The sequence below is a fragment of the Polypterus senegalus genome, chromosome 12 (genome assembly GCF_016835505.1).
Source record: "Polypterus senegalus isolate Bchr_013 chromosome 12, ASM1683550v1, whole genome shotgun sequence".
NCBI classification, from domain to species: Eukaryota; Metazoa; Chordata; class Cladistia; order Polypteriformes; family Polypteridae; genus Polypterus; species Polypterus senegalus.
This window is the reverse complement of record NC_053165.1, coordinates 124,165,869-124,186,956: the sequence shown is the minus strand read 5'-3', so window position 1 is coordinate 124,186,956 and position 21,088 is coordinate 124,165,869.

The following is a 21,088-nucleotide window of genomic DNA, read 5'->3' as shown; positions in this document are numbered from 1 at the left end:
CTGGAAGATCTGAAACAACATTCTCATGGAAGGCCAAAGGATTTGCTATACTCCAGTGTCCCTACCTTAGGATCTAGCAGGAACTCAATGACTGTGAAATATCAGGACCGAGAGTCAGTGGGACAGTAAGGTAGACAGACACCATGGTTACATCAGAAGAACACCGGGATGAAGCATGATGGGTAGGAGGCACACATCTCCACCTGAGGGCTCTTTGAATGGAAACATGTGCCACCCTGTCCATTCCAAGTCCGACAACATGCGGCCACTCCCCGTGTGCACCTGGGAACCAAATTTTTAAGTGAACAAGTGCCTTTTTTTCTTTTATTACAAGGACAGTGCCCTATAATAAAATAATTAATTGTACATTCTTAAAAGTAAGTTTTTCTCTTCTATCCACTGCAGATTATTGAGGATATTCTTCTTAATTTCTGTTAGAGATACAGCTTTGTGTGCGAAATATGATACAACTTGTCTGTACCACCCAGCCAAACCCAGAAATTATCTTAGCTGCTTTTTAGTTGAGGGTTAAGGACAGGCTTTAATAGCAGCAATTTTGTTTCTGGGTGGGGCTTGATAATTCCTCCTCCCACTGTATAACCCAAGTAGTACACCTCTCTTTATGCAAGCACACTCTTTGCTGGATTAACCACAAGCCCTGCTGCTTTTACACTTTTGAAAATGTCACTTAAGTAATCAAGGTGCTTCTCCCACATCTTGCTTAAAATCACCATGTCATCAATATAAGTCCCAGTATATGCCTCTGCTCCTTGTAACGCCTCATGCATGAGTCCCTCCAAATTTGCACCTGCACCGTGCAGTCCAAACAGGATTACCGTGAAATGGTACAATCCAACTGGTCTTTTAAATGGAGTTGGAGGTTTTGATGCCTCAGAGAGTGGAATCTACCTATATCCCTTGCACAGTTCTAACATTGTCAAATATTTTGCATTTCCTAATCTATCTATAAACTCTTCTAGCCTTGGCATTGGATAAGTGTCAAAGAAAAATCATTGCAAAACCTCAATGTTCCCTTTTTTTTTGGAATCACTAAAATAGGACCACACCATTCGCTGGTCAAAGGTTCAGAAATGCCTACTTTTTACTGTACATCTGCTCATCCCAAAACCTTTTGTGGGGCCTAGCTGGTATTCTGCATCCAGTAGTTCTTATACACCCTTGTGGCAAGCGGCTGGGGGCAGTACACAGCTGGGACACCTGGAAAGACTGGAAGAGGGGCTACGCCTCCTCCAGACCATGATCCTATAGTGCCCCGTGGTCACCACCTGGGGGCACCCAAATGCCCGAAGAGCCCTGGATGTTAGCACTTCTACCACACCCGGAGGTGCCGAGAGAAGGAAAACCAGGGACACCCAGAGTGCTTCCGGGTGCTCGTGCAGCACTTCCGCCACACCAATCAAACGGCACCTGGAGCACGGCCGGGTGAAGATAAAAAGGGGTCGCCTCCCTCCATTCGTTAGCTGAAGTCGGGTGCAAAAGGGCAAAGCCTGGAGGAGAGGAGCGGAGGCGGTCAGAAGGAGAGGCATTGAAGAAAGAGTCCTGGACTAAAGGTGATTGGTGCAGGGGCACTGGGTTGTGCGTGGTACTTTGTATATAGTAAATATGAATAAACGTGTGTTTGGGTGTAAACCATCAGTGTCTGCCTGTCTGTGTCCGGGCTGTTCCCCACAACCCTAAAGATGTAAAACGTATTTCATGTTCAATTAGTTTACTCCTACCAAGTGTATTGCCAAAAAGTCCAGTTGGAATAACCTTCTGGGTGCCGATCCTTTCTTTTTCCAAATGTTTTAATAAATGCAATGCAGGAGTCTTCTACTCACACAACAGAAGGTACTGGGCCTTGTTTTTCTCCTTATGCATTTCTCTATGAATAAAAAACTGCAAAGAAGGATCAGTTCTTTCATGCTGTTCCTTCAACATATTTATATGGAAGAGTTGCTTCTGTTTCTTAGGCCCTGTCTGGCATAAAGATTTCATAAGTAACAGGACCTTTCTAATCCACCACCTCATACGGCCCTTGCCAATTAACCAATACACTGTTTTCATTAGTGAGCAATAACAAAAGTCCCAACAGCAGCACTGTTTCTTTATAGCCTTATCATACCAGGCCTTCTGCAACTGTTGGACGTTCTTCATATTGGCCTTTACTTTTTTTTATATCTGTGGCCATTGTCCGTCATATATCAGATACTTACTATGCAGTACCACAACTCCTAAACACCCCAATTGCACCAAAAGAGCACCAGTATGAAACACAATAGGTAGCAGACACATGTCTCCACCTAATGGCACCTCAAATGGAAACATGTGCCACCCCATCCATTCCACAGGATGTGGCCACTTCCATGTGTACCAGAGGGAAAACAACAGTAAGTGAACAAGTGCTTTTTTTTTATTATAAGAACGGTACCTGCAAAGAACTAAATACAAACTGAGCAAAGTACACTAAAGTATCACATTGTGATGTGCTTCCTCAAAGGAATATGGCATAGTGGATGGATAACTTGATGGACTGAGGAGTTAACAAAGGGCAGTGTGACACCCCGTGTAGTGGGAATTGGAATCACCAGCCTACACTCTAGGTGTCTAGTATGTGGGACCGAGCGTGACCAGGATGATGGTGTAAGACAGGGAGACACACCCACAAAAAAGGGTTGGGTTTTTTGAAAAAAAAAAGTGAGGTTTTATTTACAGGTGCAATTAAAGAAAATAATCAAAACAATGTCCTGCGGGATTTATATATATTATTACACAGTCCAATACCGCAAAGGACACTCAAAAGCAGTAATTAAATGGAGCCCAAAATGACTATATACAGTATTTACAGTGCTGCTTGAAGTCCCAAAAGAAAAAGTAATACACACAAACTAGTGAAATCCAAATATATGCACAAAAACAAAATGTGAAGCCGTCTTCCTCCACAGTGATCCAAGTCAGGAAGCTGCTCCTCCAGTGTATAAGACAGGATTCACCCAAAAATATGCAAAAATATAGAAAAAGTGTATATACAAAAATAAACAGTGCACCACTAACCACAACCCAATAAATACCTCCACCAAAGTTAATCCAGAGATATTTATATGAAAAAATATTTACAAAAACAAAGCACAAGCCGTAATGCTTGTAACTTCTAAGACGCAGATCTACCAAGTACAGTACCTTCCTCCAAAATGAACTAGTCAGAAAGGACCCCCTCTAGAGGCCACGACTCCCTTTTGTATTCAGCGCCACTGCGCCGACCAATTAAACAGCCGTACGTCATCCTTCCCGAGGTACGCGAAGACGTGAACACATTTGTGAAAAGAGGTGTCTACTTTCCCACACAATTACTATAAAAATCAAGCAGCCGGCGCGCGCGCACGTATAGCTGTGCCGGCTTTTCAGACGCGGACTGCACTTCATGCCTTAAGTGAACGTAAGCACTTTTCCATTTTTTTCTGCTTCCCCTGAGCTACAGCCCAGACAACTACGAATACGGGATCCCTTTACTAGACTGCGGTAAACTAATACTACGACGCTTTGCACTTTCTTTTACTCTTTTAGAGTTAATGAGGTCGCGGGAAACACGTGCAGGAGTGGAGTACCGACAATGCCATCTCGACCGGTCAATGGTAAGGCTGTCTCTCCAGTCTACATGAGACCCGCTGTGACACTCCCCCAAAAGGCACTAATATCGTCAACGAAGACGTCTTTCTACACTATATAAATGAAAAAAGGTAAGTTTCCTTTCTTTATACATTTTTTCCTCCAAACAAAAGCCTCCCTCTTTACACAGCAGAGGACGCTAAACTAATTGTATTTTCTTACTGGTAATGCCAGTAGGACATATTACCACACACCCTCCCCCTCAAGATTTCAGGTCATATGTGCGGGATAAATAATCTGCCAACATAACGTATCTGAAACCTGTATGGCTGGAGAGCCAAATACCAGCGGGCCACACGAGCATTAGAATGCCTCATGTTTTGGATCCACTGCAATGCTCAGTGGTCGCTCTCCACAATAAATTCGTTGGACAGTAGATAATACTTAAGGCTATCTACAGCCCATTTTATTGCTAATCCTTCTTTCTCTAAGGTAGCGTACTTCTTCTCTCGGTCAAACAGCTTCCTACTAATAAACAAAATTGGCCTCTTCGTCACCCTCTCCCTGCATCAAGGCTGCTCCCAAACCTTCCCCGAGGCATCAACCTGCAAAGTAAAAGGTTTCGCAAAGTCAGGACAATGCAATACAACATTCGTACAAAATATTTTTTTCAGAGATTGAAAGGCATTTTCACATGACTCTGTCCATTTGACGATTCGTGGTGCAGATCCTTTAAGCAGGTCGGTGAGGGTGCTGCAATATCCGAAAATTGGGGATAAATCTTCTGTACCACCCCACCAAACCAAGGAATGACCGGACCTGCTTCTTTGTTCCAGGACACGGACGATCCTTTATAGCGGCCATTTTGTCAATTTGGGGTCGGATCAAACCGCCCCCTATGGTGTACCCAAGGTATTGCACTTCCTCTTTGGCAATGACTGTTTTTTCAGGGTTAACCACAAGCCCAGCTGTTTTTAACCTTTCAAACACATCCGCCAGGTGTTTTAGATGCTCCTCCCAGGTCTTACTGTATACTACCACATCATCTATGTAGGCTCTAGCATACCTCTCTGCTCCTTGCAGCACTTTGTCCATGAGGCGCTGGAAGTTCGCGCGCTCCATGCAACCCAAATGGCATGACCGTGAACTGGTACAAACCTCCGGGAGCCCTGAAAGCGGTAAGTGGTTTTGCCTCATCGGTGAGTGGGACCTGCCAATAACCTTTGCAAAGATCAATTGTTGTTAAATATTTTGCTGGACCTAGCTGCTCTACCAGCTCGTCCACTCTAGGCATTGGGTAGGTATCAAAAGCTGAGATGGCGTTAAGCTTACTGTAATCCACACAGAATCTCATCTGTCCATTCTTTTTAGGAACGAGTACCACAGGACTACACCAGTCACTTACTGAAGGTTCGATGATGCCTAAATCTTTCATCTGTTCCAGCTCCTCTGAAAACCTCTTGTAGGCGTGCAGGAATCCTACAGTAGGATGTTCTCACAGGACCTGGGGATGTAAGGCGAATATCATGATGTATAAGAGGAGTCTTACCAGGCAAAGATCCAAACAGACCCTCTGGAATCAATTGTTGTACTTCTGCTCTTTTTGTCTCTTCTAGATGTTCCAATGATGATCCTTCTTGGACTTCTCTGCACGATGGCAAGTACTGCTCCTCTGATTCCTCTTCCTCCGGAACGCTACGAATCAATAGCTGACTTGAAGGGTTAGTATATTCCTGCCATGGCTTCAGCATATTAATATGAAAAGTTTGCCTTAATTTCCTAGGGTGATCAGGCATATCAATCTCATAAGTGACAGGACCTTTTTGAGCAACTACTGTGTATGGCCCTTGCCACTTGGCTAAAAGACTGCTCTCTGAAGTAGGCAATAATAACAGTACCTTCTGTCCAACTGTAAGTTTTCGGTCTCTGACTGCCTTGTCATACCACGCTTTCTGCTTGGCTTGTGCGTTTTCCATATTTGCTTTAACAAACTGCGACAGGTTGGCGAATTTTTCCTGCAACTTAAGGACAAATGTTAGCACATTTTGTGACTCAGTTCTGTCTCTATCTCCCTCTAGGGTTTCCTTTAGCACAGAAAGGGGTCCTTGAACATGCTGACCATACAATAGCTCAAACGGAGAGAATCCAGTAGATGCCTCGGAACCTCCCGGTAAGCAAACAACAGGTATGGTAGCCACTGATCCCAATCTGATCCAGTCACGCTAACAAATTTCCTCAGCATCTGTTTTAAGGTGGCATTAAATCGCTCCACTAGCCCATCCGTCTGCGGGTGATAGGGTGTGGTCCTTAAACCCCGAATTCCTAACAAACTATTCACCTGTCTTATCAATTTTGCTGTTAGATTGGACCCCTGGTCAGTTAACATTTCTCTTGGGATCCCCACTCTGGCAAATAGCTGTATTAGAGCCCTCACAATGTTACTTGCATTTGTCTTCTTCAGGGGAAAGGCTTCTGGGAACCGGGTTGCGTAGTCGCACACTACCAGAATATATTTATGTCCAGTGCGGCTACGTTCGACAGGACCCACAATATCAACCGCTATTCTGGAAAAAGGCTCTTCCACTACAGGCAAAGGTATTAGTGGAACTTTGTCTCCTCTCTTCACTGGTCCAACTTTCTGACACTCTGCACATGCTTTTATATAATTTGTTACGTCTTTAGTCCATCCTGGCCAATAGAAATGCCGTGCTAGCCTATCAGATGTTTTTACTTGCCCCAAATGACCTGACCAGGGAATGCTATGGCTAATCTGTAACACTTTTGCCCTCAGACTAGATGGCAACACCAATCTCTGCCCATGGTCATCTTGATGATACAGGAGGTCATCTTTAATAATAAATTTCTCTCCTGTCTTAGACTGCGAACCCCTTGTGGCCTTGTCAAAGCAGACTGGGGTCGTCCCGCAGAGTGGAAGCCACATCACTTGGTAAGTTGCTACTGTTTCCTGTGAGATCCAAAGGCAATATGAGCTCACCCTGCTTCTGGGGAACGCCCCAGAGCTTCTCACGCCTTCTCTGACTACGGGCTTTACGGACCGTGCCTGTCTTGTCAGCTTCCCCAAATGGCAGCACATCCCAGCCATCCTGGGCATCTTGCTTTAGCCTTGCCGCCTGGGCCCTTGTGACCATCAGAGTCTCCGCCTGCAGAGTACTCTGTAAGAGATCTTCGATCCCCGGCACGTCCAACCCTAGTAGAATTGGGTAAGGCATGTTGTCTAATACGCCCATGGGCAACTCATATCCCAAACCTTGAATCTCCAGGTTCACCCGGACAAGAGGATAGGTGACTTCTTCACCATGGACACACCTCAATACTACCTGCTGACCTGACTGTACCACTTGGTCGACCAAACAGTCTTTCCTCACCAGAGACTGGGTGCTTCCTGTATCTATTAATGCAGGGTACAGTTTACCTGCCATAGTAACCCTTAGAATTTTCTCCCTATTCTTAAAGGTGTCTTCTTCTCAGGTAGGGGGCATGGAACAAAACAAAATTTTGCCTCCTTACGTTTGTTTGGACAAAACTTAATTAGATGGCCTTTCTGTCCACAACCATGACACAACCAACCCTCCCTATAATCTGGCTTTGCAGGTGGGTTGACTAATCTTGTAGGACCACGACCCATTTCACCCTGAGACATACCTGTGGGCTTAGCTGTGGTTCTGGGCCTCTGAATGACTTTATCCTCCTTCCGCAGGTTCCTTGGACGATGGGCAGCCAGGAATACCTCAGCCAGCTCCGCTGCTTCTTTGGAAGTCTTTGGCCGATGCTCCTCTACCCATGTACGGATTTTAATATCAAATACCTGCAAAAGTTGTTCTAACAAAATAAAGTCAATTATCTGGTCTATTGAGTGTTTCTGGGGTTGTAACCATTTAGTGCACAATTCTTTCAACAGTGTCAGAAGTTCTTTAGGAGACTGACCTTCCTCCCATTCGAGGGAACGGAACCTCACCCTGTACGCTTCGGTGCTGATCTCGTACTTCTCAGAATGGCAGCTTTTAATGAGTCATAGATCAGGGACTCCTCTACTGGCATGGCCAAAAATGCCGCCCTGGCCCCTCCTGTAAGTCAAGGAACAAGATGGATTGCCCAATCTGCTCTTCGCCAGTCACACACGGTAGCCACCCTTTCGAATGTTGAAAGGTAATGTTCTATGTCCTCGGGCTCCTGGAAGGGCATCAGACGAGGGTATTCCCATGTTCTTGCTGAGGCTCCTCTACTTCTTTCAACAGATTCATCCGGGTTGGAGGACTGCGACTGTTGAACCAAATTCACCTGTCCCTGTAGCTGGGTGAACTGGTGCTGCAGACTTTTGAATTGCTGTTCCAATCGCTGGTCCTTGTCCTCCTGCAGAGTGATGAATTGTCACAAGAGTGTCTCCACTGTACGGATATCCCCAGTGACTTGGACTTCTTCCCCTGCCTGTGCTGCTCCGGAGACCACTCCTGTATTGCAGTCAGGAGTACCAACTCCTTGAAGCTTCTTTGGAGCCATACTGCCAAAACTGTCTTCATCCGTACTCCAAAATCAAAAATACTGTCTCACGTTTTACCACCTCTGGTCGGATCCCACCGCTGCCACCAAAATGTGACACCCCTTGTAGTGGGAATTGGAATCACCAGCCTACACTCTAGGTGTCTAGTATGTGGGACCGAGCGTGACCAGGATGATGGTGTAAGACAGGGAGACACAGACACAAAAAGGGTTGGGTTTTTTGAAAAATAAAGTGAGGTTTTATTTACAGGTGCACTTAAAGAAAATAATCAAAAATAATGTCCTGCGGAATTATATATATTAAACACAGTCCAATGCGCAAAGGACACACAAAAGCAGTAATTAAATGGAGCCCAGAAATGACTGTATACAATATTTACAGTGCTGCTTGAAAGTCCCAAAAGAAAAGTAAAATACACACAAACTAGTGAAATCCAAATATATACACAAAAACAAAATGTGAAGCTGTCTTCCTCCACAGTGATCCAAGTCAGGAAGCTGCTCCTCCAAACAGTGTATAATACAGGATTCACCCAAAAATATTCAAAAATATAGAAAAAGTGTATATACAAAAATAAACAGTGCACCACTAACCACAACCCAATAAATACCTCCACCAAAGTTAATCAAGAGATATTTATATGAAAAAATATTTACAAAAACAATGCACAAGCCGTAATGCTTGGTAACTTCTAAGACGCAGATCTACCAAGTACAGTACCTTCCTCCAAAACGAACTAGTCAGAAAGGACCCCCTCTAGAGGCCACGACTCCCTTTTGTATTCAGCGCCACTGCGCCGACCAATTAAACAGCCGTACGTCATCCCTCCCGAGGTACGCGATGACGTGAACACATTTGCGAAAAGAGGTGTCTACTTTCCCACACAATTACTATAAAAATCAAGCAGCCGGCGCGCGTATAGCTGTGCCGGCTTTTCAGACACGGACTGCACTTCATGCCTTAAGTGAACGTAAGCACTTTTCCATTTTTTCTACTTCCCCTGAGCTACAGCCCAGACAACTACGAATACGGGATCCCTTTACTAGACCGCGGTAAACTAATACTATGACGCTTTGCACTTTCTTTTACTCTTTTAGAGTTAATGAGGTCGCGGGAAACGCGTGCAGGAGTGGAGTACCGACAATGCCATCCCGGCCGGTCAATGGCAAGGCTGTCTCTCCAGTCTACATGAGACCCGCTGTGACACTCCCCAAAAGACGCTAATATCGTCAACGAAGACGTCTTTCTACACTATATAAATGAAAAAAGGTAAGTTTCCTTTCTTTGTACCTTTTTTCCTCATACAAAAGCCTCCCTCTTTACCCAGCAGAGGACGCTTAACTAATTTTATTTACTTACTGGTAATGCCAGTAGGGCATCTTACCACAGGCAGATGGGTGAAAGCTGGAGTGCAGTGCAGTCCAGCAAAGCAAACAAATTGGGCTGTTCTTGCTCACAAGGAGAACCAACAGTGAGGATAGCACATTCAGTAGAGTCCTATAAGAAAATCCCAATGCTGGATCAAATGTAGAAAAAACATTCAACTGTGACCATATTAAGCAGGTAGACTGCAGCCCCAGTATCCAACAGCAATGGAATACATACTGTACATTGCCCAGTTCCACAGTACATATTTTAAAAGCGGAAGATGGAGAATTCATGGAGTATATTGTTGTGGCAGCTGGCATAGCAGAACCTCCTAAAAATGTAGAAGGAAAGCAGGAACTGAAGAATAGACTTTTGCAAAGCTATTTTGTGTCCCACAGCGACAATAACTATGCCCACGTGCCAGTCAGTTTTGAGCTCTTATAATGTATGAAGAGGAGCCACAGTTCTTATGTGGTCATCCTTGAACCTGCAGTGTGTGGTGCACATTAGATCCATCCTCTGAAGCATCAGCACTCTGCACAAAATGTGCAAGCTATTTGTCACATGTCAGCAGGTAGCACTGAATGAGAAGAGCTTGATAGTGATGATGCAAGTTCCACAGTGGATTTGGTTTGAAACATCAGATCAATTGCTTTGGCAAGCATCAGATCTTCAGAGGCTACTAGACGCCTTTGCTGCAACTGCAGCTGGAATGCTATGCGAGTTGGTCTCTTATGAATTAATCTTGCATTCTGCTGAAATTACAAAAATTTAGCAGTCCATGCATGTGTGCTAAATACTGGTGCACCAACTCACCAAGTTGCAATAGAAATAGAATCTGTCTCACAATGATACTCTTAGCTGCAGCAAAGTGAAAAGACAAAAGGTTTGCGGCAGCAGCATAATCTTATTCTTAGAGAATGCATCATCCGTCTGTCCCAAGGCAATGTATCAGAAGTGCTTTATTTGCATGTACTCACATTTATGAAGTCAAGGATTATGGTATATGTCTCAAAGGACTCCAGCTGGCGAGATCATTTCACCAGGTAGTGGATAGGCCGGGCTACAGAAGGCTCCACCCTCATTGCCAATGTTATATAAGGAATGGGTGACACTCAGCTGTTACACACGCATCAGTCCATCCTTTATTTCTTAACATTAATTCGAGCCCATATGAAGAAGTAGTTTTGAGTAGTGATTCATAACCTTTTTAAATTAAGTGAATGATTTTTAAACTATGACTGAAAACCATTGCTGGTGCCATCTCCTGTAATATGTGTCCTTCACCAGTCTCTGTATCCTCAATCATCTCCATGATGCAGCTGCTTTCCATGGTCCTAGACTAAAGCGCTGGCAGTTTTTCAGATTTCTATGATCTTCTTTATGACGTGTACGTAGTGAAAAAATGTGAGTGATTTTAAGTGTGGCCTTTGTCTGTAAATGTAGTTGTCTACAGGACAGAGATAGCAATTTACACGTCAACGGCAATATCAAAATGTGTTATTAACAGTGACAGTAGCGGATATTTTTAAGTGAAAAGGATATGTTAAAGAAAAGATTGCTGCAGCAGCAGTGAAGTGAAATACATGGTTGGTCCTCTTTTAAAATACCTGAATCTCACAATTATTTCCAAAAATGACATGCATACACATTGTTTGAATATGCATATATCTGAAGATGCATATCAATACTTGATAATACTTGAAAAATGGATGTATTCTGTAATTTGTAAGGCTTTTGCTTTCATGACTGGACTGGTGCTCTTTTAGACCTGAAGTACAGGCATGAATTTTAAAAGTAATCAGTGACAGTTTTTTAACACAGTATGTTAAAGCAGGGGTTCTCAAAGTTGGTCCCGTTCCAACCAGATTCATAATCAGTGACAAAACCTGATAACACTGATCTTGATTAATTAGCTGGTATTTTTTTTTTCTCATTTCTTATTCTACATTAAGAAAGCACCACAGCATGATTTTTACATTTATAAGACATTTAGGAACATTTCTATTTTTGCTAGAGATTTAAATGCCTACCTCCCTTTTGTTGATTTCATTTTGCCCTTTCTCTGTGCAGTTTGCTCCCTTCATTCTTACTAATGACAACCAGCAAAGCAGACAGCCAGGCAAACAACATTGAATAATCAAAGGCTGCAGTTAGTTTTGCATTAGACCCACTAATTAGAAAATAATGAATTAATTAAACAATTGGAACACCCAGCAAAAATAGAAAATCAAGATGAAAATATTGTTAAAAAGAAACAAAAATTCATTATACCCATATAACTGCTTGGTACATTTTAATATAAAAACTTCGTTTAAACTTTTTCAGACTTAGTTTTCTAATCTACTGTATATATTTTCCCAAAACACAGAATATGGAAAATAACAGTTTACTTAATTAGCCCAGGAGTCCAATTAAAAATAGAAGCTGTTTGGAACAAACACCTGCAGCCACAGTGGGCCCCCAGGACCAACATTGAGAACCCCTGTGTTAAAGTTTCAACACGGGGTGAAGCCTGTTTACATTTACTATTTTGTAAAAATCAGGATAGAATTGAGAGTGTAGAAGTGATTGAACCACTAGGGTAAAGTGACCATACAGTAATATACAGTAGTATAATTCTCAGTGTTTTGGAAGAGTGTGAATACAACAGACTAAAACTGTTAAGTTTAACTTTGGAAGGGCAAATCTTGAGGAGAAGCAACAAAGTCTACGGAGAATAGACTGGGATAAGAAGTGTGGATACAGTCTATGAGTAGTGGAGCAGGTTTAAAAATGTTTTAGTGCAGTGCATTCATGCATGTAATGCAGGGCAGGTACATACCTGAATATGGAATTAGTCAGAAATTTTGAAAGAAAACTCTGCATTAGGTTAATTAAGAGTTTAATAAGAACATACAAAGGAAAAAAAACAGCTGTGCAAGGCATATAAGAAATAATAACTCCAATGTGAATCGCAGGTAATATGAGAAAATGATGGCAACCATTAAGAAGGTTATTAGGGAGACTAAAAAACAATTAGGGAGGAATATAGCAGATAAGACAAAAGGTAACCCAAATACATTCTTTCAGTATTTTAGTAGTGAAACAATAGTTAAGGAGAAGGTGAAGTGCATCAGAATTAGTAAAAGGGAATGTGAAAATACAGACAATAGAATAGCGGGTGCACTTGCATTTTTCTGAGGTACTCACAAGATAGGAAGCAGATAACCTCCCATCAGTATAAGGGACTTCTAAAGAGGTACTGAGTGATTTAGAAATTGTAGCGGGAGAAGTACTGCTTAGGTTAAATAGGCTGAAATCAAACAAATCTCCAGGACCAGATAATATTTACCCTTGAGTTCATAAGGTAGTTAGTGTGTACATGTATAAATCCTTGACACATATTTTTAGGAAGTCAGTGCACACTGGAGAAATTCCAAAGGACTGGAAAATGGCAAATATCCCGTTATATAAAAAGGGTAATTAGGCATTTCCAAGCAACTATAGGCCAGTAAACTTAACGTGCATGAGAGGAAAATTAATATAAGGAATTATTAAAGATAAGATTGAGCATCACATGGCAAGAACAGGACTGATCAGTCAACATGGGTTCAAAAGAGGGAGGTCATGTTTTGCTGAAATGCTGGAATTCTATGAGGAAACAACAAAAGGTTATAATCAAAGTGGAGCATATGATATTTATCTGGACTTTCAGAAAGCATCTGATAAGGTGCCAGGTGAGACATTGGGCTTCATACTAAAAGAAGTGCAAGTTCAGAGTAATGTTTGTAGATGGGTGGAAAATTGGTTGAGACACATGAAGCAGAGGTTTATGGTGTGAGGAACCTCATCAGAAATAGCTGATGTTAAGAGTGGTGTTCCATGGGTGTCAGTGCTAGGGCTGCTGCTGTAATATATATAATATAATTCCATCCATCCTGCTATATCCTAACTACAGGGTCTGCTGAAGCCAATCCCAGCCAATAGGGAGCGCAAGGCAGGAAACAAACCCTAGGCAGGACCAGCCCACCACAGGGCACGTACACACACCAAGCACAATTTAGAATCGCCAATGTATTTAACCTGCATGTCTTTAGATTGTAGGAGGAAACTGGAGTACCCGGAAGAAACCCACACAGATACGGGGAGAACATGCAAACTCCACGCAGGGAGGACCCGGGAAGTGAACCCGGGTCTCCTAACTGCAAGGCAGCAGCGCTACCCACTGCACCACCGTGCCGCCCATATAATATAATATATATCATAATTAAATAAATACATAAATATAACAATTGGGACAGGTAGATAGGTAACATGTTGATTAAGTTATGATGATGCCAAGATAGATGGATTGGCAGATAATTTGGAATCAGTTGAATCATTACAGAGGGACTTGGACAGCATACAGGTTTGTGCAGATTTGTGGCAGATGAAATTTAATGTCAGTGAATGTAAAATATTACACGTAGGAATTAAAAATGTTTGTTTGAATACACAATGGGATGTCTGAAAATCAAAAACACACCTTATGAGAAGGATTTAGGAGTCGTAGCTGACTCAACACTATAAATTGTCCAACACAAAAGCCTTTTAGAAGACTAACAGAATTTTAGGCTATATAACACACTGTGTAGAGTTCAAGTTCAAGCGGGTTACGTTCAAGCTTTGTAACACACGAGTGAGGCCTCTTCTGGAGTATTGTGTACAGTTTTGGTCTCCAGGCTACCAAAAACAAATAGCAGCACCAGGAAAAGTCCAGAGAAGAGCAACTAGGCTGATTCCAGGGCCACAGTAGATGAATTATGAAGAAAGATCAAAATAGCTGAGCCTTTCCAGTTTAACTAAAAGAAAATTAGTATGAAGGATATTAGTACATTAGTTAATAGTGGCATGGAGTGTTAGCACTGAACACCCAAAACATTTTGGCTTCTCCAGTTTAATGGTCCTCTTCTTTACTAATTTAACTGTTTCAGGATTGTAGAACTTCACTTACCTAGCTACAGTATGGAGTGTCTTTTAAGGCTTTAGAAAGCAGTTAGTGGCCTTTGACATACCACAGTAATCCTTGAGACCGGCTATAGATGTTGACAGTTCTGAGTTACTCTGTTTGGGAGATGATCAAGAATTTCTTCATTGATCAAATGAATTCTATGTATGTGATTAGGCAGAAACACTTTGCTGATATGAGAGCAGAAATTACCAATATCAAGTATTAAAAATCTTTTAAACTTATATCAACAGATAGTTTGTGTCTAGAGGGAAGCCTTCAGGTTCATAGAGATTGAGCATAATGATAGATATATAGATAGATAGATACTTTATTAATCCCAAGGGGAAATTCACATAATGATGCTATAGTTCATTTTACCTGCTTAAGCTTGGAGACTCCAACCTTTTATCCCTTTCTCAGTTATACTATATGTCTGTAAGGTTATCAAGGCTTTTATTACTACAGGATCATATATGGCAACTATGGGGATGGATTGGGTTGAAAAGACAGTTTCAGGTGCATTTAAGGATTGGTATACTATAGGCTACTTATAAAGAGGGATCTGTATTTGAGCTGGGAGCTTAAACATTAGCCTACTTTGACAATGTAAGCAAACCATAATCTTACCAACACAGACCTATAAAACAAAAGCATAAATTTAATTTAGATCCCTGAAATAAACTGACTAGCCCAATAAAATCTCAGACTATAATAATCCTCTTTAAAAATTGACCCATTATTCCTTTTTATTGTGACCACACCTCTGCATTCAGGGAACACAATAACACCATCAGCTCAATTCAGACACATTTTTAATCTGCATGCTAACTACAAGGAGCTTTTTAAGAAGGCATAAGCAAATGTAAAAAGCATCATCATTCAGTTCATGCATGGTAATGAGAAACGAAAGATGATATTTGCAAAGTTTAATGCAGCATTAAATGTACACAGGCTTGGTGTTTTCATGGTTAGAGACACTTTCAACAGTATGTAATTCATTTCTGTTTGTGAAAAGTAATGCTCCATCGAAGAGACCATCCATCCCTCCAGCAAGGTATTTTTCCTGTGTATACATATCCCAGTCTTGAGCCCAGTATGTTGGCCAGCTGTCTTAATACATTGTGAAGATCCCCCAACTGTGACCAGTTGCCTAACGGAAACCGGTTCCTGGTGGGTTCTGGTAATTCTTTTGGCCATTTCTAGTCCCAGGTATCAGATGTGTGGGATTATGGCCTGGGTTTTGATTACAAAAATTATTTCCCAGGACCTTGCCAACCAATGGCCAGGAAATCCTGCTGTCTACACCAATGTAACCATAAGGGGGCATCACTGAACCAGAAACCATATACACAAAAATGCCCAGATAACCTTTTGGCTCAAATAAGGGGTTTATATTTGACTCCAACAAGAACACCACCAAAGTATATACCAAGGACAATTCTACTTCTCTCTCCAAGAGTGTTGCCCACTGCCTGCCGACCCAGACTCCACCAAAATGAGGGAGTGGGCTTTATTTTAAGGTTGACCTGGGAATTGTTTCCTCCCTCCTGTCCAAGTTGTCCAGAGCAGTTCTGAGTTATATGGAAACCAGGGCAGTTTCTCCCTGGTAGTACCATCTGTTGGCCCCTAAAAACCCGAAAAGGGCTGCATTTCTGGACTCCACTCCCCATGACACCCTGAGGGTGTCCTAATCAAGTTTAGTCCTGAGGAACACTGCCGTCTGTTGTGTGTGGGAATGATCTGCTCCTGGTAAGCCCATTTGTCTGGTCCTTTCATTATGGCCTTATATTGTGAGTTTGGCCGGGTATGAAGCCTTCATTTATCCCAGCCAGGATGTCTGTGCTTCCTTATTGGCACCCTCAGCATGCAATGGTCAAAACCAGAAACTGAACCATATCTTTTATTAAAACCAAATCTTAACCAAAAATCTTTATGCAAATACACAGTCATAAGATCATTTGCATTTGATCAATATATAGATTGTTGTGCAAAGGACATCACCAGATGCAACCTTCATTACCACAGAAATAACACAACTTATCATGGAAATGGGATCGAACTGAAGAAGGAAATGACCTGTGTCTGAGTCCCAGTCAAGGCTCGGCAAATTTAAGTTGTTTGCTTAAAAGACGTTCTTCAGTGAGACTGAACTGAATAACAAAAGAATAGAACTGCCAGTGGTTCAATGGCGATTTAAGAAAGCAGTGGTGACAAGGACATCCTTGTCTAGTACCACATTCTGGTTTGAAGTAGTCTGAAATAATGTTAAATGATTAATACAAACTGAAGCTTCTGGACTGATATACAGTAGTTTGAACCATGCACAAATGTTCTGGCCAATCTCAAATTTCTCCAATGTTATGAAAAGGTAGTTCTATTCAACCATATCAAATGCTTTTTTGCATCCAACGTTAATAATATTTCTGGGGTATTACACTTTGTGGGTGAATATATTACAATAAACAGGTGTCGAAGATTGGAAGCTAAATGTCTGCCTTTAATAAATCCAGTTTGGTCTTGTGCTATTACCAATGGAAGCACTTTTTCAATCCTTCTAGCTAGGATTTTGGAGAGTATCTTAACATCATTATTTAGAAGTGAAATTGGTCTGTATGATACACATTGTAATAAGTCCTTATGTTGCTTAGGAAAGACGGTAATTAATGCTTGGCAAAAAGTTTGAGGTAGAATATTTCATAAAATTCAGCAGGGTAGCCATCCAGGAATGCATTAGGTTGTGTCTTGTCTTCCTTAAACTCAGTAGAATATAAGGACTTATATTAGCCTCTAAATGTGTGCATTATATTTTTATGGTAAATGATTTTGTCTCCGTGTTTTGTGTTGGTAATTGCTGGGATTGCATTGCAAACTTCCTGCTTGTGGATTTGTTGAGCTAAGATCTTATTAGCTTTCTCTCCATGTTCATAGTAATTGTATCTTGATTTAAAAATTAATTCTGTTTAATTAATTGTCAAGAGGTTGAGTTCTAAATGCAGAGTCCGTCTTTTCCTATGAAGTGCCTCATTTGGACACCTGGCATGTTCTTGATCTATTCTGATAATTTCACTGATTAGCTCTGATACCTATTTGCTTTCAAATTTAATTCTGTGGGAAAGAGAGGAGAGAAGCTGTGACAGGAGACCTATCTAGGTCTGGTTTTAAAACACAATTAAGGTCCCCAACCATTATAATTTTATGAGTGTTCACATTGGGAATGGATGCAAATAAGTTTTGGATGAACTTACTATCGTCCACATTGGATGAGAAGATATTTATCAAAATAACTTTACAGCTAAATAAATTACCTATGATGATCATATATCTGCCTTCAGGATCAGATACTACATCTGATACTACAAATGAAATTGTTCTATGTATAAGAATTCCCATACCTCTAGTTTTCTTTGTAAAGCTGGAATGGAATATTTGGCCAGTCTAATCTCTGTGCATCCGAAACTGATCCTTGCTTAATAAGAGGGTCTTCTATAAAGATACTATTTTAGCGTTTAGACCTGTTAGGTGAGAGAATACTTTCTCTTTAATTCAAGATTCAGATGTTTAACATTCCAGCTCACAAAGTTAACTGTTCAGTCATGGAGACATTTCTTCTGAACTTTTGTTGTCATTTTATAGTCTTAACTTAAGATAATATAGCTCTGACCTTAATTTCCAATAGAAATTAAGGTCATCCTATATCTATAATAGATCATTATAGACAAGGAACACGCATGAAATGCATGTGTTCCAATTGTTACAAATAGCAATATATTATTTACCCAGGCACCTCACACCACAATAAACAAGACTTGAGCTGGGAGAACTTTTTCCCTGAGTTGAGCTGCGGCGATGGGGGGATGGGATAGTACGCTGCTTGCTGCTTGCACTGATCGACACATTTGCAAAAGGAAAGACGTTAATAGAGAGGTACAAAGGAATTTGAAGTGGCCCAGGATAACGAGTTTTTTCATAGGCTTCAGGGATTCTAGTGTTAAAACAGAAAAATAAGTTAAATTACAATATGCACTATTTAGACTTTTATTGATTTTAAAGCTATGCAAAGATGTATATGTTAAAAGCTATAAAAAAACAGGTTGGGAGAAGTAAAATAAAGAGTTCACAAAATAATCAGACTGAGAAAGCAAGAACACATCACTAAAGGGATATAGAATGATGTGACAAGCCTGGACACTTATTCCATTTCAAATTTTCAGTCCCTATCATATCTATTCATAGGGCCAATGTGTATTTTATGACTACTGTTACTTTTAATTTAAAATGTGTACCTGCCATTTTAGATGAAAAGCAGACACAGCAGTATATACAATACCAATAAGTGTAAGGGGTTTAGATTGAATAAAAGGTAAAATTTTAATTGTGAAAGGCATCTTAGGCATTTGCTTTAAAAAATAATTAATTTGGGTTTTTTGTTTTATTTAGAACATTATGGACTTGCCATTTGTGCACAATATTTATTGCTATCTACTAATAATAATGAGGATAATTTGGGAAAAAAACATTGTGAATAAGTTCACATTATGTTCATAGTTTGTTTTAATGACATACTTTGTTTCAATGGGCATTGAAAGACAAAATGTCAAACATCAAGGTAACTTGCAAAACAGTCCATTCCACAGAGTCTTTGTGACAACACTTTTAAAGAGCTCCATTACAGAAAATAGCTAAAATGGAATAGCTTATGTAAGTTATTTCCACTCTGAAAAGACATCAAAAATCTGAACTTTTTTTGAAATGTTTACACTTGTAGTAGACATTCCATTAGTAAAATGATTAATAATATCTTCATTATCACATAAAAATTGGAACTTTTTAGAAATTTAAAAGAGGAAATTCACAACATGTTTTCTCCTTATCTCCTTAACTTACACAAAAGTAGTTTTTTTCAAAGAAAGAAATAGAAAAATAGTAGTTATAATTATTAGTGTTGTGTGTATTTCTGGCACTTTCTCTTTCATGAAGGTAGTATGTATTTTTAATAATTCTTATTTTCTGTTTAATTATTGTTTTTCATGTTTTTTATGTTATTTCTCTTATATTTGTGTAATATATGTACTTTGCCTTTAAATGTTTCACTACCCTTTCAGTTTTGTGGTTGGAACTTCAGGAGTTGCGGTCACTCTGACATCCATACTGCTGGGTTCTCCCTCTGCCTTTATATTGAGGTCAACACTGGGTCAATAATAGTTGTAGGATGTTAATGTGAGTATGGTTTTCTTTTGATGTATTTCATTTTTGTGGATTATTATTTATGTTCTTGAATTTTGCAATTTTGATTGCATTTTGCGACTGCTTTTGTCCTGGATTGCAATTTTTTTTTTTTTTTTGCTATTTTAGTTCCTTTTTTGATTTATTCAGAGCAATAGAGTATTGTACTGTGTTAGCCATAGATTGATACAGGAGAAAGTAGGTTACACCTTGCCTAATGAAGGGGCCTTAGCTGCCTCGAAAGCTTGCATTTGTAATCTATTTAATTAGCCAATAAAAGGTGTTATTTCACCCTACTTTCTCCTGTATTGATTTATTCAATCAATTTTCAAATTACAAAGATACTTTGTTTTGTGTTGTCGCAACAGTGCATAAGATTATGAATACCCTTTAATTTGTAGGACATTTTTATATATTTTCTGAACTTTTAAGATCTTTTTTGGACCTTAAAGCCAGCTTGTTCCAGGGGAAGTAGTTTGGGGGCTGTCAGTCTGAGGTAAGGTGCAGCTTATTGGTGGTATCACATCCCTTTTCACTATGTCTGTGGCCCCCAAATCATAATACCAATGGCCTGGGTTTGAATTCTATGCCCAGCTATTGTTCTTGTGGAGTTTGTATATTCTGCCCATACAAAAGTTTTCCTCCAGGTACTCCGATTTTCTCTCCACATCCCCAAAGACTTGACAGTTAGGTTCATTGTCGATTACATTTTGATCCCATTATATGTTCTTCCAGTGCTGCCAAGATATGTTGGTTTAATGCCCCAGTTGTATCGAATATTTATAAATAATATTTATAAATAATGATATTTATTTACAGCAATCCGGGATATTAAAGAGGAACTTCATTTCTCTATGCACCAAAGCTAAAAAAAAAATGTTGGAATTTAGTTGTATCTGGCCCCTTACCAAGATTATATAGAAACCTGGTGTGCAAATAAAAGCATAGCGTTTGTGAACAATTGGAATGATTTTTGGGAAAGGCCTGGATTTTTCAAAAGAGATGGTCTTCATCCTAACTGGAGGGGATCTTATGTATTATCCCAAAATATGGCAACAAAACTGACTGGTTGACTGATTAGAGCACCATCCAGGCCGCAGCCATGTGATCTTAAATCACAGGCTGTTGTTTATCCCACCTGGTACTATCCTGAGCCGTTACCCATAATCCCTGTTGTGGAGCATCCAGTAAATTTAGTCTTGGTGCAAACCTTAAATTATCTGAAAATAAAGGTGTATAAAAAAAAAAAATAAGGTATATAATTAGACCAAGGGATAAAACCAGATAAACCACCAGGGGCATCTGTAATAGAAATTTACTTCAAGTTAAAACAAAAAATATATCACCAGTTCAGAAAGAAGCATGCAGTTTTAAATGCTGTTTATTGAACATTCCTCTCT